We start from the raw sequence: 15,543 nt of genomic DNA, 5'->3' as shown, positions 1-15,543 counted from the left end.
GGCTAGATGATAGGTAGATAGATGATTGATTGATCTTTCGATAGATGATAGCAGTTAAGTACATAGACTCTGGATCTAGACAAAGTTTGAGTCCCAGCTCTACAACCTACTACATACATGATCTCAGTTTTCTCATCTGTAAAAGCGGGGATGACAGCAGTCCTATCTCATTGGGTTACTGTAAGGATTTAAGTGAAATTCTATGTGGATTGTTTACAACCGTGCTTGCTACATACTAAGCATTTTATAAGGGTTAGCTACTCTTTTTTTTTTTTTAAAGATTTTATTTATTTGAGAGAGTGAACATGAGAGAGAGAGAGAGAGAGAGAGAAACAAGCAGAGAGGAGGGGTAGAAGGCGAAACAGACTCCCTGCTGACCAGGGAGCCCGATGTGGGACTCGATCCCGGGACCCTGGGATCACGACCCAAGCTGAAGGCAGACGCTTAACCAACTGAGCCACCCAGGCCCCCAGAGTTAGCTACTCTTATTCAGTACACATATATGCTAAGTTTTTTTAACAAATGAAATTTTATTATGTGTATTTTCTCACTTCATAGTATGTCAACGAGAACAGACTTATAACGTGGATATCTGTTCACTCTTTGTAACTGCTGCAGGAGGGTGGGGTCAGAATTTCTTTTACCATTCTCCTGTGGATGGTCATTTAGGCTATTTCCATGTGTTTCTGCTTCAAAGCAACTGCTAATAACTTATCCTTGAAAATAAAACAAGGGATGCAGAAGGGGTGGGCATATAATACACCCCCATTTTATAAATGATCAAAATGAGGCTCAGGGAAGTTTGGTAAATTGCATCAGGCCATGTAGCTAGTAAGTAGCAGAGTTCAGAGGAGAGCTTGTTTAACACAGTTGCACACTCTCTTACCTCAAATTTTCCCATGTGACCAAGAATAGCTTCACAAATACAGTGGTTTTAAGAGGTTTTAAATGTTTTAAGAAGACATTAAAAAAAAAGAAGACATTTCTTTCTGAAATCAGCACAAGGCAACCACAAGTTAATGTGCTGCCAAAGTGGGTAGGAGTAGGGAGATATAAAGGAATGTGTTAGAAGATTAAATAAAATAGTAAGCCTGGCAATGTCCTTGGTACTAAAGAGAATATTAAATTTATGACACCAATCTTAAATGTTTAAATGGCTTGAAATCAGGATAAATAAAACATGATGGTGGGAGTGGAATAGAGAGGATGACTTGCTATTTGACTGTTTGGGGAGAATATTATTTGAAAAACTGCCGCATTTGACTTCTAGTCTTCCCAGATGGTATACATCCATCAATGCTGATTCTATTAAGGCTGATGATACCTGTGCCCCGCTATGCCCAAACTCTACAAACAATATTAAGGTAATCCAACTTCATTAATACATTAATACAAATACATATAAAAGCCATTCAATGGCTTTTATATGAAGCCAATCAATGAAATTGATTTTTTTTAGAGAGAACACGCGAGTGGGTGTGGGGGGGGGCAGGGGCAAAGGGAGACGGAGAGAGAGAATTTCAAGCAGGCTCCACGATCCCACAACCCTGAGATCATGACCCAAACTGAAATCAGGAGTCCAATGCCTAACCGACTGATCCACTCAGGTGCCCCTAATTAAATCGGTTTTAAGTTATTGTGATCTTAGAACATTCGGTCCATTTATAATACAATGGAGCCTCAGCCAAGTATAGTCCTCTCTCTCTGAAACAAGATACTATGGTACAGTGACTTGAAAATGTGCAGGGTGGTGCCTGGGTGGCTCAGTCGGTTAAGCATCTGACTCTTGATTTCGGCTCACATCGTGATCTCAGAGTCCTTGGATCGAACCCCCCATCAGGCTCCTCGCTCAGTGGGGAGTCTGCTTGAGATCCTCTCCCTCTGCCTCTCACCCCACTCTCACACATGCTCTTTCTCTTTCTGTAATAAATAAATATTAAAAAAAATAAAAGAAAATGTGCAGGGTTCATTGTGGGAATACTCTTAATAATCCATGTTTTTGGAGCACCTGGCTGGCTCAGTCGGTGGAGCGGGCGACTCTTGATCTCAAGGTTGTGAGTTCGAGCCCCACGCTGGGTGTAGAGATTACTTAAAAATAAAATCTTAAAAAAAAACCAAAAACCCACATTTCTAATTCCAGCAATACTTGGCATGTAAGAACAGAGGACAGATTTTTCTAATCTCATATATAGTGTATATATGTGTTGCTGGTCTTGCTATGCTCCCAACATTGGACAAGTATGATGAAAAGACTAGAAGATTTAACTTCTGACTTTTATTCTCTGCTAGGTCATTCAATAGACATCAGGCCTGCAGCAAAGGACTTTCCCAAGTTGAAATTTCCTCTTTATAAAACAGGGGTAGTGTGTTTGTTTTGTTGGGAAATAGGTAGATTCATTTTGTCGATGTTTATCTGAAAGTTTGAAGAAGGCTAAGAAATGCAAATTGTAATATTTTCCTGCAATAAGAGAAATGCTAAAATTTAGAGACGTGAAGGACATAATATAACTTTAAAGCAGTGAATGGAAAGAAATGAAGCACCATGGCTTTTTCCAGATATATTTCTTAGATAGCGCTGTCAGTTTATTTATCAGTCTGTTTACCTTCTCTGCCTCTGTTTCCGAGTTATGATAACATATAAGAAGCTTCCAAAAATACTTACCAAAATCAGTTGGACACAGTGCAGCGATTTAACTCCTAATGACAACCACCTCTAACTATGAATGACATATAATAAATTATGTTTGAACTGGATTTTCAGCTGCAGATCTGTATTCTGCCACCCAGACAGGCCTATAAAGTTGCACTTGTGGCCTTAATCCCACTTGGATGTGTGCCCCGCTGCCTCTACTTTCCATCATTCTGGTGCTTTAGTCTTCTTGAATAAGTGAACAATCTTTGTTTCTGTACCTTATTAGGCCAAAGACCATAACAGCTAGTGATGGCATCGGCAAGCCCTGCGGGCAGGATTCTCTGCAGACCCAGCCAACCTCCAACAAACCCCTTTTTATACTCCTGTTTCTAGGAAGAATTATGATGGCGGTGCCCTGCTGTTGATCAGTCAAATCTGTGGTAGGCCTAGAGATAAGTCCTGTAAGTGTGGTGTACTGTAAAACAGCGGCTCCCATTCATTAGTAGCTTGTGTGTAATAAACCACCAAAAAGGGGGGGTGGGGCGGGGCAGCAGCTGCAGCGTGCAAGGGCAAACAACGCATCTCATTCTTGGGAGCCAAAACTTTGTAATTTGCTCCTGGGCAGCCTGCTCTGGCTGACATTCTTTCTGATAACATAGTAGTGCTCTATCTATATTTATAGTTTGACTACTAACCCCAGAGATTCCATGTGGTAACTGTGTATATATATTATAACAGATTGTTAGTAAGGAAGACATGAAAATAATATCCAAGCGACTCTGGCAAAGAAAACTGCCGGGTTAAAGGGACATTGTCCTCCACCAACTGATAACCTTACAAACATTTATGTTAGCCATTGTTTTTAGAATACTGGCTTTATAAAGATGATACTTCAACAGATAACCAGCTAACATGCACGCAGTGGGGATAGTCCCTCGGAATGAATTATGTTTCTTTGGTAATACTTTTTTTTAGACGTAAACATGTTCATCGAATAGAAAGGTATTTGGGGGATGCTTGTTTTTTTGTTTTTTTTTTAATTAAAAAATAGCCTATAAAAGTGTAAACTCAGTTTTATTTTTAGGCTAATTAAGCATCTAAGAAACACTAACTTTGCAAAACTACTACAAATTACTTATCTGCCTAAACCAAAACATAGGGAGCAATTTAATTGTGAAAGGAAGACAATACACCTGTTGGGGGAATAAAAAAGAGAACATTGTCAGTAGACCCTTTTCATGGGTCAACCTAATACAAGGGAAACACACTTGAATTTGCTCACCACTGCTTCATGAGAAGATGAAAAAATGCTACGGTTTCTGTAATAAACTCTTTCTTTTTACATCCAAAGCAGGTGCATGGCATTGTGATATCAACACTGTACTTGTTCCTCATCAGCCCCCCACCGCTCTTCCAAATGGGAAAGGAATACTGTACATTCTAGGCATTTTTTCTTTACCACTCAGGACTCAGGGTCAGGAGAGTGGCTCTAGCCAAGTGGAAGGCCTGCCAGTTGTTTTGGAATTCTTGCAGGTGTTTAAAAAGCAAAGGATTCTTTTCAGAGGCACATCTGCATTTGTCATATGCCATTTGTGCTAAAGCCTGTGGTGTTTTTGTTTGTTGGTTTGACAGATTGACATGTAATGGCCAGGACCATCGGGCGGCTACTCCCAACAAAGTCATTCTATTCTGATAGCTGGAGTTCTCTAGAAATCAACTGCCCTGAATTACCCATGATTTTTCTCTGCCCTTCAAAGGGAAATGTGTTGTTCTAATGTTCTTTTGGCTTTTTGTTTGCTTTCACAATTTTTTCTGGCCACATTGTTTTAAATTCGAAGTTTAGATGAAAGAGGGACTTTGATAGGACGGTAATATCCACAAAGAGTTTTCAAAACCAACCAGTCCTTAAAATTTGCTCAGAAATTGTTCAAGAGATTTGTGGCATTTAAATACAGATTGGGATGTCATAAAATTTTTAAAAATTAAGAGAACACCTCTGTGTCAGGGAGGAATAAGGGAGCTTAAGAGAGGCAAGAACCACAACTTTTAAACTTTTTAATATTCTTAAACGCTAAAATAAAATCCTCATTTTAAGTTATTTTTGAAACCTTTTTTCCTTTCTCGTATCAGCGAATAATATACCTGAGTTTTATATGTTAGCCTGTGTCTTAGCAATCATGTTACCACCAAGCCAAGTAAACATGTGTTAAAGCAAACTTTAGTACGGTGTCTTTTGTTGACGATGCTAAATCAGAAACCCTTGTTAACATTCTCCATACATAGGTAGTGTCTCACAGAATTAAGAGTTCAAAGCTCACACTTCAAGTATTAACTTTATCGTTGATGTTAAGTTTCTGAATTTTTTTACGCTCTTGCATCAGTTCTTTACCCCGTCACCACAGAAGACCTGAAATAACAAAGGAATACCAAGTGTTCATGAAGCACATGCAAAATGTCACAGACACGTCCAGAATACCACTTTACGTTTACTCCATTGGCCTACACACGTCCTGAATGTACATCTCCCCTCGCCGACATAATATCACTTTACTGGGGGGAACCATTCCTTCAGCCCGAGAATCTCGGTTTGGGTGTCTTATTCGTCAGGCCGGTGTCAGCACCACCGGTCTGTGTGCATACTCCAGTTTCCATGGAGCCCTGCACTGGAGAAAGAGGAAAGGCAAAACAAAACAAAACTGTTCCAGGTCTGGTAGTGGCTGGTTCAGAGCTGGCCAAGGGAACCTGGAAACAGCAGCACATCGCCATGGTGTGGGTGCGAGATTATTAAAAACCAAAGCCACGTGGTTAACTGTGAAATGGGAAAAGGGCAGTTGTTTTCCCTCTGATAGCGACAAGTCATGTTCTGGATATTTGAAACATTTTAGTAACATGAATTTCATGTATTAATATTTTTTTTAAAAACTTCCTGAAATAAGGATTCCTTCCCTATGACCTCCAATGGGACTTGGGCTAAAGGAAGTAGGAATTAAATATACTCAGGTTTTGACTGTTTGCAATTAGGTTGCCAGATTTAGCAAAAAAAAAAAAAAAAATTCAATTTCTATTTAAATTTTAGATAACAATTTTCCAGTATGATATTGCTTGGGACATACTTATACTAAAAAATATTTGTTGTTCATCTGATATTCAGATTTAACTGAGAGTCCTTTTTTTAATCTGGCAACTCATTTGTAGCAATTTGATTAATGACAAATTCATGACCAGAAACCTCATGGTTTGAAGGGCTTAGGGTATTTTTTTTAATTAGGTTTTATTTTCCTGGGGTTTATAATTTTCTTAGGAATTTCCGTTACCTACTTAGAGCAATGGGGTTAATTATAATAGCTGTTATGATTGGGCACCTGCCGAAATACAACTAGGTGCTTTCCATTTATTATCTTACTTAATCCTCACAGCAACCAGAGGAGGCAGATGATGATAACCCCATTTTGCAGATGAGAAAACTGAGGCCCACAGACATTACATAATCTTTCCAGAGTTAGAGAACTAACAAGTGGAAGAAGTAGGATTGGAAACCAGGTCTGTCAGTTTCCAGAGTTGGGACTCTTCCTTTTATCTGCGCTAACTTGTGAAGTGTGGAACTTCGTTGAAATCACAAATAACGGTGGAATCCGCTAACTACAACTCATAATGATCAATGTCATATTGCTAGTCATCTTTGTCGGGATGTGTCCTCTCTTTCTTGCTAGTTTCCAAGACAGTATCAGTGTCTCAGATTCTTAGTACCTTCCCTTACACAAGTAGTCACATAATTTTATAATGTTACATTAAAATGTCATTTTATTTAAGATAGTTTGGATCGAACCAAGTGTGTCTTCATTGTTATTCCAAATGTAAAGCATATTGTCACAATAACCTTCACTTGGTCAACAACCTCTGGCTCTATTTGTCCATTGTCTGTATATTCTGTATTGTTGCACTTCCAAAGTTTTACTTGCTTTATAAACTCCTCACAAAGCTTGAACATCAGCATTTCCCTTGCCAAAATACCAAAATAGACACAATTATTGCTTCTGTGCCTTATCCTTCCTTGCCTTAGATGGGCCAGGGCCATAAAGTATTGAATTTTAGGCTCCTCTCCCCCTAGAGATACTTCAGCCGGTCGTTTACCTTGGCCTGCCGTGCCTTGTATGATGTAAATACTATTATACAGTGACGCCCCTCCCCCTAGCCCTCTTATGGTTCTTTGATATTACTTAGAAGGTGATTACATAGCTTCATTTATTTCTATGAATGCATAGATTTCATGGTCATTAAAATAATCAGACTCATCAGCTCTCCCCATGCTTAAATAAGATCAATACAGACCAGAACAAGGGGCTTCTTCACTCCTCTCTTTGAGATTTCTCTTTTCCTTCTCTCACTCCCCCCTCACCCTCTACTCTAAATCATTCCCTTCTTTCCTACCCTCAAACCCGGCATATAGGAGAATACAGTAATTTTTCCCAGTTCTTTCTGTAATGGGTCACACCACGTATTCACCTGTTTTCCAAGACACAGTGAAGTTTTGCCTTCATACAAACTGTCAGAAGCAGCTGTAGCAATTTGAGTATTTGCTAGAGAAAAAAAAAAAAGCCTGCTGGCCCTGCCTTACAAACCAGTTCAGCAATGAAATGGTTAATGGGATGAGTAAAGGCTATTTTTAAGTCTGGCTCCCCTCTCTGATGCACTCTTGAAAATTCACCCTGTACTGCAGAAATCCTAAATTGCAGTGCCCTGCACCCCACTGAAACTCTTCAGTCTGCTGTAAGTAAGCCTCAGCATGGGCAAGATTGGGGGTGAACAGCTGGAGGAGGGGCTCAAGCCCTGGGCCTTTGTAATGGAGGGGCGAAACACTGAGATCCTGCAGAGAAGGAACACAGAAACCCTCAAGGCACAGAGAAATAGACCCAGACAAAAGCCCCGTTACATGGTTGCAAATCACCCCACTGCTGTTATTTTATTTACTGTGGTCTGCAGGAGGATTGTTTTCTCTTTGCAAAATTTTTAAGCTTCATGGGCTTTTCTCCTCCACAACAGCGGTCACTTATACCACAGTGCCACATAGAGACCGTCTTCACCTTCGGTTTTCTTAAGGAAAGGGGGGGGGGGGAAATCTTGCCTAGTCAGAACGCAACAGACAGAGACTGAAACTGATGAATTTCTAGTCTGCCAGTTCTTTTCCCGAGATGACAGATTGAAATACTGTGTATTTAAAATACTGACTTATATTGGTTCTCTTGGTGTGGTTTTGCTCCTTGTTTTACTGTCTTTATTTGATTATTTTTCTTAAAGATGACACCTGCATTCATGCTTTTGGACTTAGGTTTATTTAGATGTGGGAAGGAAAGCCAAGGCAACAAAAATTTTGTATTGACTCAATCACAGCTATATAAATGAATGAACATTTTTCCGCAGTAAAAAGACAATTTTTTTTTTCAGTTTCAAAATTGATAGAGAAATACCGTCCTGTCACTATGGCCAGACATATGCTGTGAGTTTGAGGTTTTTTCTGTTGGAGGGTTACAAGAGGAGGAAGGCTGACAGAAACAGTTATTTTTAAAATCTGAAGGGAAAAAACTGTGAGTGCCATTCTCTTTTGTACAAGTTGCTTCGGGTATTTGTAAAAAGGGGTTCTTGCCTCCCTGCAGAGGGAGGGAGAGAGGCCCCGGAAGAAAAAGCAGCTTACTTCTCTGTATAGAAATATGTGGCTGACTTTGGTAAACATTTCTCTACAATTGAGCCAGAGCTGCAAGCTGTGCCTCGGGGTAGCTGAGGAGGAGTGAGCTTCACTTCACCAGAACTGGAGCCGTAGAAGGCCTTCATTGTCACGACTGCGGAGTTACAAGGGGAACTTGCGATAAGTGTGCTCAATTTAAGAAAAATAAAAAAAGTGAAATCTTCCTATGACAAAATCCACGGAGGTATTTACAAGGTGTTTGAGCAGGTAATTAGCACCCAAACCAGGTTTCAGGAAATAGTTCTGGTCACCTCAAATGAAGAATATATAATGAGCTGAAGAGCTTGATTTTCAATGGATGATTTACCCAGGACAATAGGCCAAACAGAACCGGGTAAAGGGTTTACAAATGGTAACTTGAGAAGCAGTAGGCTTCCTTCCTGGGAGCTTAATTCTGTCCCCTTCTTCTAGTACCCTCTCCCTTCCCTTTGACCTCTCTTCTTCCATCACTAATACACACAAACCGTAACTTTTCTTGAAAGTTTGAACGGAGTCCTTAAAAAAAATTCTGTCAAAGAAACGTGGGGAGGCTACAAAAAATAGAGAGTAAAATTTGCCTGTTGGCATCTAGACTTGACTAGTTCTGGGCTATTTCGGGCTGAAACTTTGGAGACTGCGTTTTAGCTTACTTGCTGAGGGACGTTGTAGAGTCTTTCCTTATTGGTCTCTAGCACTGATTAACAAGTGAGGCTGAAAAGATAACCTGTTCTTTTCGAGGGCTATTCCAGAAGACTGACAATACCGAAAACTGAAGATGACCCACGTTCAAAATGGTTCAACATTTCTTAACTGACAACGTTACATGATTTTGTTGGTTTAAAAAAGACTCCGCTTATCCATAGGCACTATGGTTGCTCTACTGCAAGCATTAGTATTTCTAGTAAAATAGTAAAAAATGCCACAGTAACTCTGGTAACAAAATGAACAATAGCAGTTACCTTTCATCTACTGAGCCTCTTGTATATTGAAAGGTGAATTTTACTTTATCATAATCTAAAATGTTTGCACGATTCTTATTTTGCTCATTTACATTTAGGTTCTCCCCCACCTCCCAATTACCTTGGGCACACATTTAAAGCTAAAAGAAGGTAACTTAGATGTCATGTTTTAAACTAGGAAATAGGTTCAGAAAGTTCAGATTACTGCCCAAGGTCACCTAGGTGTCACAACTTGGACCAAAATCAAGATTTCCTAATTTCTAATTTTGACTGTTTTTTTTCCAAGGCATTCGACCATCTTCCTATGCGGTTAATAATATATGAGAGCTGCCTAAGAATACCAATTTCTACTGAGGCATGCTCTCTGTCATTAAGTGCTCCAACAAACTGTTAATTAAGATTGTTTTGAGCTGTTTACCAATTTAGGTGATGTCAGATACTTCTCTTGGATTCTGTTAGCATCTTGGGATGGCAGAAAATTCTGTTGATTCTGTTGCCTGCGGTTTGGCCATCTGTTCTAAATCATGATTGCGGCTGCCATTTGGAAATCCATAATCTGACACCGTTACCAGAATTGTACATTTAAATGCATTAGGCTCTTTGTGAGTCACAGCCCTTCATAAGATCCCCTTAATTTTATAGGCTGTCCACAGAGAGTGCTAAATTTTAAAGTTGAAGGGTATAGTGAAGAAATTCTACTATTGTTCTCCTCCCCAGGCATTTTGTTAAAGAGGTCTGAGGTAGAAAAGAAAATACTGGAAGGTGCAATGTGATGACTAAGCACAAAATGGTCAGGAAGGGTCAGAAATAGGAATGAAATCGTAGGTATTTCTGTCAGACATATAAAGTTCTCCCACAAGGCATACTGGGTACTCATCTAGGAAATGATCAACACAATTCAATGTGCATGGGACTATGGAAGACTTCCGAGAAGTATTCTGTCTTAATATAAATGTTTACTTAAAGAAACAAATTTGGATGTCACACTTTGCTCTTTCCAGAATTAATTCGTAGTTCCTTAATGTTCCTAATATCTTTTATCATTCAACTTAACTATTAAGCCCTTAAGGGTTAAAACTTTTTCTGAAATAATGAGTTAATACACAAAAAATACATAGAACAGTGTCTGGCACATAGTAAGTGTTCTGTAAATGTTTGCCATTATTATTCATTTGTTCATGTATCATTTACTGGGTGCGATTCTAGTCATTGGAGACTCACTAAAGGTGACGGTCATGGGTCCTGCCCTCAGGGAGGTTATAGTCACCTGAAGGAAGCAGGTAAGTAGGTTATAACACACATACCTACAACAGTATACGGAAGATGTTGTGGGAACAGCTAGGAGGGGCAAGCAGATTTCCTGGGCCCACCCTAGATTTGCTAAATCCCATCATTAGGTGGTAGGGCCCAGAAATCTGTATTTTCAAAAGCTCCTCAGGCAATTCCAAAGCAGCCTGGGGTGTTTGCCTAATCTAAGTTAGGCTGGAGGAAGATTTCTGGAGGAGCCTTTCTAGAAGAGTTGATATTAGAGTTGGAATCTGGAAGAATGGACCTAGGCTGAGGGAAAATTGCTCAAAGAAAGGTACGAAAGCGCGTCTCCTGTTTGGAGACCTGCTGGTAGATGGGTGTGGTTGGAGGGAAGGACTTGAGGAAAAGGGTTATACAGGTAGGATGACCATATATATCATTACTCAAAATAGGACACTTTTGAGAGTGAAAAGAAGTGTTATTAATAATTACGTGGGAGAATAGATACCCTCTTTAGGAGATAATGCAAGGGGGCACACAGAGTTCGGAAGAGATCCCAAGGGTCCTTCAGAGTGGAGCTTTTGAGTATTGCCCAGAATGATGGCAGCCATTGAAGAATGGGGCAGACTGATGACAAGATCAGATCTATGTTTTAGAGTTCTTGCTGTCTTGCCTATGGGATATTATTCTAAGCAAAATTGCCAATTTTGGAGAATAGTTCATGTTTATACAATTTCTTTGAGCATGTCATTTACAGTTATTCTTTATAAGGATCCTAATGTAATGCTGAAAATGCACTTAGCAATTAAAATCAGATGTAAAGGTGGCAGTCTGAGAAGTCCACAGTGCTAGCTAATAACTGGTCCTAAAACAACATCATTTCATTCATAGAACAATATCCACATTCACTCATTCATTATTTATTAAATACCTACTATTTATTTTTAAAAATTTTTTAAAGATATATTTATTCATTTCAGAGAGAGAGAGAGAGGCAGCACTGGGTGGGGGGTGAGGGGGGGATAGGGGCAGAGAGAAAGGGAGAGAGAGAATCCCAAGCAGACTCCCCACTGAGTGTGGAGCCTGCCGCTGGAGTGGACCAGGACCTGAACCAAAATCAAGAGTCAGATACTTAACCAACTGAGCCACCCAGGTACCCCTAAGCACCTACTATTTACCATTCTTTCCTTTAGGTACTGGGGAAACAGAGTGAATAAGCAGATGAGGTCCCTGTCTTTATGAAGCTTACATTCTAGCAGAAGAGATAGACAGTAATTAAATAAATATGTAATATAATTTTAGGTATCAGTAAGTGTTGAGGAAAAAGTCCAATCAAGATAAGAGGCTAAAGGATTAGAGAGTGACTAGTAGTCAGGGAGCTGGTATTTTAATTAATTTGGTTAGAGACAGCCTCCTTGAATGGTACTGCACGTGTGAAGGAGTGAGCTATGTGACCACTTGACATTCACATGTTTCAAGTCTGCTTGAAAAGGAAGAGGAAGTGCAAAGTCCCCACGGTAAGAACAAGCTCAGTGAGTTGGAGGAGCAGAAGGAAGAACCTTAAATTGCTTTCTGATCAGGCCACTCCGAAATGCATGTCATGGCCTACGAGGCTTCATGCGATTTGGCCTTTATCTACCTATCCTACCTCTTGAGTCCTACAATTTGGGAGGGAGCTATGGCCTGTAAGTGGACAGTCCTTGAGAAGTGTGAGGGAATCCTGGAGACTCAGGTTAAGGAAAGCTAAGTAACTGAGTAACTCAGTTTTCCTTAACCTGAGTCTCCTAACTCTGTTATTTTGAAAGCATTTTTTTTTTCAAGAAGAAGAAAAGAATTCTAACACTGAGCATCTACAATCTACTGGCAGAGTGCTTTACGAAAGTCACTTATTGAAGCCTTATACCAGCCCTGTGGGATTAGCAATATTGTCACCATTTTGTAGGTGAGGAAACAAACTCAAAGAGGTCAAATAACTTTTGCATGGTTAGATTCTATTAAAAGGTGATTTCAGATCTTTTTGCTGCAAAATGTCTTTCAATTCTGTGAAGCCATAAGTAATATGAAATAGGGTATACCAGTAATACACTCTACCTGAAAGTCAGTTCCTGACAGCAGCTCCAAGGCACCTTGTAGAATAGTACCTTTTTTTCTGCATGAGGAAATCTCAAAGACTAGTATATAAACCTTGCATAGAATGTAATATTCCATTTCCCCCCACAAAACAAGCCCATAATAAATAAGAAAGCCAGATTTTAATTCTGGTGCTGTAGCTAATTAGCCCTGTGACCTTGGTGTGCCCTTCTGTCCATCTGAGTCAAGTTTCCTGATCTGCAAAATGGGTGCTATAATTTAAGTCTAGCAAAAGTGCTTTGAAATGGGAAATGATAAACACATAAAAGGAATTACAACTTTACTGTAAATATATTTGGCTAATAAAAAACCTGCCCTAGTGAATGATGGGTTCAATTTCCAAGGTTGGGAAGATTAAAACACACGTTAAACACAAACAACTGTTGGAGTGATAGATAACTGTAAATTTCTCTCTCTTAGCTAAACAGGCTATTTTCACCTTTCATTCTTTTTCATCTTTGAACTCGAAAGTCTATATAGAAAGGGAGATGACGTCACCTGGAGTTTGAGCTGCTGCACGAGGGTTATCAAAGACAATGGCCAAGAACAAACTAAGAGGGCAGAAGTCCAGGAATGTATTTCATATAGCCAGCCAAAAAAACTTTAAGGCTAAAAACAAAGCAAAACCAGTTACCACTAATCTTAAGAAGATAAACGTTGTGAGTGATGAAAAAGTTAACAGAGTGAATAAAGCTTTTGTAGATACACAAAAGGAACTTCCACATTTCTCAAAAGACCTTTCCCTTGAACCTCTACAGAACAGCTGATTCCTCAGCAGTGTCATGAAAATGAGCCAGTTAATGTTGATGAAGCAACAAAAATTAATGGCTCAGCTATAATACACTGGGGATACATCAAATACCACCCAAAGAGCAATATGTTAAATGTTTTGTACAGTTTTATTAAAAAAAAAAAAAAGTCTAGGGGGTGCCTGGGTAGCTCAGTTGGTTAAGCGTCCAACTCTTGATCTTAGCTCAGGTCTTGATCTCAAGGTTGTGGGTTCAGGCTTCACGTTGGCCTCCACGCTGGGTGTGGAGCCTACCTAAAAAAACAAAGGCTATACAGAAAGGATAAGGAGCTGTTGAGGCTACTGCCAAGTGAGACAAACTATGGGGTGCCTTCATTTTAGGCAGTAGAAAAAGAACAATTATTTCTAGAAACTAAAAAAAAAAAAAAAAAGACAAAAGGAAAGAAAAGAGAATGGAGGGCAGGTAAAAATGAAAAATTTCCATCGATCTAGGGCCATTTGGCCTTCTGTGGAGTGACTTAATTTTAATCAGCTGTTTTTGGCCAATTATGGTCTACCTAACCTATAGTCAGGGCTAGGCGCTGAATAGAACCCAACTCCTCAGCGCTGCTAATATCCTAAGGAGCTGTCCATTTACACCTGCCCAGCAAAGAAGTCTTTAGCCTCTGTAGGCACTAGGACTCCTGGGTTGGACTTGCACAGGCTATCACTATCGTCCTGCAGTCCAGGGAAGGAGGCTGAACTAGGAACAGGAAAGTTCACTTAGGAAGAGTAGAGTTTGGGGAAGGCTGTAAGATGTAGAGCTGGTAGACAAAGATCAGTTAATACAGGGGAAGGCTATAGCCTTTCAAAACAAGGTCTGAATGGTGGAACCTTCTTTCCTAACTTTTTGATTCACAGTTTTAAATTTTTGTGCTTCCCAGAAAAGCATATGTGCTACTGAAAGAAAGAAAGGAGAATCCAAGTCCTCAAAAAAGTCCCTGTCAACAGTAATCTTTTAGAACCAAAAAAGGAAGGTTCTACCTAGAAGAATCTAAGTGGAAAGGAAAGACTCCCACTATTATACTACTATTCAGAAGACGGAGCAAGAAATTAATTATTGCGGCATTTTTCTTCTTAAAAATGTCCCCTTTACTTGAAGAAGATCCTATGTAACCCTTGTGTTTTCAGATGAAGATTCAAGATCTCTCCATGAGACCTAACCGGATGCAGGGGTTAGCTGGTGAGGCTGGACAAGAGCATGGGCTCTGAAACCACATACCATGGTTTGAATCCCATCCTTTCCACTTCCTAGCTTTTGTGACCATGGGGAGGTTACTGATTCTCCTTGAGCCTCAGTATCCCCATCTAGGACATGAGATTATTCATGCCTGTCTACTAATTAGGATTTAATAGGACAATGGGAAAAAAAGATGCAAAATCACTGAGATACATTCAATAAGGCAACATGTATTAATTCCTTTTCTCTTTCTTCCTTATTTGGTAAAGCACCCACATGTCCTTACTAAATCTTTCTAAAGGGCAATCAATAGGAGAGTATTTTGATCTGAGATTTGCATAGCTAAATCTTCGAAGCTTTTCAAATTTTAGGGTCAGAGGCAAAAGGCAGGGGTTTTAGAATAATAATTCATTAGGCTGTAAATCCCTTAGCATTTAGGAATTCTCCTTTCATATTTTTATACAAAGCTATTCACTCAGTATTTATTATGTGCCAAGAACTGGTTTTAAGTGATTTACATTTATTCTTTCACTTAATTCTCACACACCCTAAAATAAAGGGTCTTTGTTCCCATTTTAGAGGCAAGAAAACCAAGGCTCAAGCTCGTAAGCACTGGACAGCTTCCTTGGAACCTGATGCCTAGTAGATACTCAATAACTAATTCATGGTTGAATTAATAAATTGCCCCGTTATACTTGTAGAGCACTTTCAATATATACATCCTTTTCATGTGCCAGATCTTGTTTTATCCTGTTTTAGGCACTCAAATCATTCTTTGCTTCTTCTTTCGCAGACTGGGAGGGACCTCATTGCTCTTAGATACAAGTAAGTGCCTTAAAATATTAATGGTTTAGAACAGAGTAAGACAGGTTTTCCAATTCAGTCCTG

The 15,543-nt window shown here is 39.5% G+C and overlaps 1 protein-coding gene and 1 pseudogene across 4 annotated transcripts in view; both read left to right on the top strand.

Moving 5' to 3' along the window:
- SOX2 (SRY-box transcription factor 2) overlaps positions 1-15,543 on the top strand; it is an 808,376-nt gene that overhangs the window by 706,256 nt on the left and 86,577 nt on the right. The window lies entirely within an intron of this gene.
- LOC116634029 lies at positions 11,665-13,655 on the top strand (annotated as a pseudogene).

Source organism: Phoca vitulina, unplaced genomic scaffold (assembly GCF_004348235.1).
Source record: "Phoca vitulina isolate PV1807 unplaced genomic scaffold, GSC_HSeal_1.0 scaffold8, whole genome shotgun sequence".
In the NCBI taxonomy this organism is placed as follows: Eukaryota; Metazoa; Chordata; class Mammalia; order Carnivora; family Phocidae; genus Phoca; species Phoca vitulina.
Note: the sequence above shows the minus strand (reverse complement) of the source record. Positions and strands in the feature narration are given on the sequence as shown.